Below are 3,821 nucleotides of genomic sequence, written 5' to 3' on the forward strand. Positions count from 1 at the left end.
GAGCTCACAGCATGGGTTCTGGGCGAGTGGCTATATCTGAATGGCGGAAGTTAAGTGAAGTTAAGTGAAGGTGTTTGAGGTTCCTGCTGGGGACCAGGTACTGGGCTGTAAGCTTTCACTGGTGGCCTCCTCTCCTTTGTACAACTGCTCTCTTTTGGTGTCAGCTGAGTACAATCTAGCCTAGATCTTGCGTCACTCAGGTTGTAACTCAAGTCTTGCTGCCATGTGTGATTTCAACGTGCAGTGAATCTAAACCAGTTCCTGCCTGGAACAATTTTGAAGCCAATTGTTCCTCCTGGAGCCTTTTCACAGGCAGGCCCATTGATCTCCCTGGGCTTGGCATCTGGGGATAGCTAAGAGAAGATTTGAGGCTCCTTCATTTTCCAAGCTAGTGTCTTCTATGTATTTGGAAAATAACTATGTAATACAACACCAAGGTCTAGGGAAAGAATAGAATATCCAAAGCCCCACAAATTGGGCATGAAGTCCACTTCTGTCTTACTATAGATGCTTCGTAAGACAAATACTTGGCTTTGCTGAAGGTTCCAGTTTACTTATCTTCTACACGGAGTTGATAAAAACCCTGTTCTGGCTGTTATGAAGGTTAGATCAGATAATCTTTGCCATGTGCTTAGCTTATATGTATGCTCTTCTCATCTATCCCTGCAAGCTCAGCAGAAGAGCCGAAGCTGGGTGTGCATGAAGGTGCAAGCAGGCATGTTACAGCTAGAAGGAAATATCACTAGTAGGCAAAGACTTGAGAATAACTCTGAGGTCATTCACGAGGGAGGCTGGACAAAGAAGTCGTTTTGTAGAGGGCATTGGTTAATGAAGAGATTTCTAACTGGTCAAAGTGCTGAGAATAAATGGCCATATAATGTTGAGCCTAAAAGGAGATATTTATAAGCACACACCCTCCACCCGAGGCTCAAGGAATGGAATGCCATGGCCACCCTTGAGCTCATAGCAGCTGTGATTACCTGCATTGAACCCACATGTACTTGGGGCCATCATCACCACATCACAGAGTGAGGGAGCAATTATGAGGTCTGCTGTGGTCTGTGAGTAGCCAATGTTTGTTGGAGGAGGGAGAGACATTTTCTTAAGTATCTTAGTCAGTGATGAGATGTCCACGCTCCAGTGAAAACCGCTCCCACTTCTGTGAGTAACCCTAATGAATCCCACCGATTCACAGAAGTCAAATATAAGACCTGGAGTAGAAGAGAAAGTAGTTGGGAAGAGGAAAGGGAACTTCAGAAGTGGGAAGGGCAGCAAGGGAGGGTAAAGCAGGACCCGCATGATCAAAATACTTTGTATACAGTACCGCAATGTCACAATGAAACCCATTGTTCAGTACTGTTAACACATCTTAATACAATTCTACCTTTTTAAAGGAGCAAGCAAATGTGGAAAGGGCATAAACTGGAGTACCCACCAAACACACAGCATCAGAGGGCAAAGAGGAAGACAGAAATAGTGAGTGTTCAACAGGCTCCCAGGCATCATGACCCGGACATGAAGCTTTTGGTGAGGGGAAGTGCTGACTGCCGTCAAAGGCAGAAAACTTTGCAAAGATGGTATCATTACATGTTTAGCTGGTGGCTGGGCTCATCTGTGGGCTCTCACACACTCCTAGGAGCTCTGCGTGATGTGTTATTCTTTTGCTGAATGCCTTTCTTACCATGCAGAGAGAGAGAGAGAGACTCAATACTTTCTTGGAAATAGAGCTGCTTGTTCCATCCAGAGAATACAAGCTGATTACCGAGGTTAGCGCTATGCCATGGTTTGATGAGCTTCATTTAAGACAATCTTGCCTGCCTTCCCTAAGAGATGGTGGGACTGGTGACGGGCATGATTTGCCAGGAAAATAAGTGAGGGGTTTCTAGGTGACCAGCAGGCCCTGTGCTCCGTTCTCTGTGACGTCGGGGTCCCTAAAGGGTCAGGTTGGAGGACTGTATTCCATGGAGCTAGTACTGAAGAAATTGGGCTACTCTTATTTTCTCCAAGAGGTGAATGTCCCCTCAAAATGCATTGCCTGTAATATTTCAGGTTGTTTTGATTATATAAGAATTCACCCATGCTGTCTTCTGTCCTGTGAGTAGTTCTGGCCTCCTTAAGGTGTGCATGGAATGCAGAGGAAGGACAAGATGCAGCCTCTGGAGGAACTCATTCAAAAAAAGAAAATAAAAAAAAGACAAGACCACAAAGTAAGAAACAATGCAAGATAGAAGCAGTATGCTCCTGATCCCGAGAATAAGTGGCACAGGGGAGTTAGAGACCATGTCCTTATGTTCTGACAGATGCTGATCACTAATGAAATATTCATCAAACCATCAAAAAATGGAGAAAAAAAATTAAGTGTGTTTTAACTTTGGAATATGTGTGACAGAATACACACAGGCACATAATTTATTGTCATCTTGTATTTAACTTCTATTTTGTGGTGCTTTTATACTTATATGTATCAAGCTATCTTTCCTTATAACAAATTGTTACTGAATTTTATTATTGTTTTTTAGGGTTTTCCCTTGGTTTTGTATAATGATAAGAAACCTATAATGCCAAAACAATTAAATAAATAAATAATATCATCAGTCACTAGAGTCCCTGGCTTGCATCTAGACAGGTGATTATACACGGGACGGTGACAGGAGACTTTTGTGGGAGAAGGAACTTATTGATAAAGATGGTGTTTAGAAGAAGTAGATTCTCCGTTGAGATGGTTAGGCAAAAGAACAGACTGCAAAGTTACAGTTCATAGAGTTGGGAATGGGGGCCATTTGTTGTCTTGAACTGCAATGATATAATGACAATTGTATTTAGGAGGATGTCATTATGGCATAGATGAACTAGAACAAGGGGAAATTAGGGCATTTATTTAAAGAAAAAGCACTAGTGGGCATCCATTCAGACTGACTGAAGAAAAGGTGGCATTTAATGTTCCAAATGGCAGTTCCAACTAAGGAGTAACAACCAAGGAGCCAATTCCAGGGGGGGGGGGAAATCATTGGCTTTCAGGTATCTACTGCCTGTGAAGTCAGACGTGAAAGTAAGGATTGTCCAGCCACAGACTGCTCCACCCAAGGCAACACAGGACAGGTTGGTGCCAGTTTGGGCTTCAGTTCTTTGCAATTATTCAGCCTTGGGAAGGCCAAAGATCCCATTTTTGCATTTAAAATATATGCAGCACAATTTTCTCTCTGCTGGAAGATCACTCTGACAATTATTTTTAAAAATGTAAGGGACGAGTTCAATAGATCACATGGCCCAAGGCATGCAACTAGCAACAAACATACAGTGTCCTGTGTGCTCTGGGGGAAAGCGCACAACCTCTCTGAGCCCTGGTACACTCAAGTGTGAAAGGAAGACCACCAGACCCACCTTTGCATGCTGACTGTGAGAATATAGAAGTGAGGAAAAGCATTTTGGAACCCAGTTGTCTTCGTATATGCTATTGCTGTGCTTATTGTTCTTAATAGCTGGTGTACTCTGTAAACCATCTGTCCAAAAACTGAACTAAACTAGAATTTTTTGTATTTAAACAGATTCATAAAGTATGCGATCATCTACACATTATTCTTAGGTTTAGTCTTCAGGTTCAGTAGGTAAGCTTGCCTTGAGGATGTGATACAGGGTCAGTCATGTTTGGTTGGTCCGCAGACCATGTCGTGAAAGGCTTTACACTGGAGGGATATGCTGATGCCCAGTTAGGACAAGATTTTTGGTTAGTGGAAACTGACTTGCATTGCTAACTTCTATTAGTTGAGCTCTGGGATATATATATATATACTATTTAAGATATATATATATATATATATATA

This window comes from Microtus ochrogaster, linkage group LG5 (genome assembly GCF_000317375.1).
Source record: "Microtus ochrogaster isolate Prairie Vole_2 linkage group LG5, MicOch1.0, whole genome shotgun sequence".
NCBI classification, from domain to species: domain Eukaryota; kingdom Metazoa; phylum Chordata; class Mammalia; order Rodentia; family Cricetidae; genus Microtus; species Microtus ochrogaster.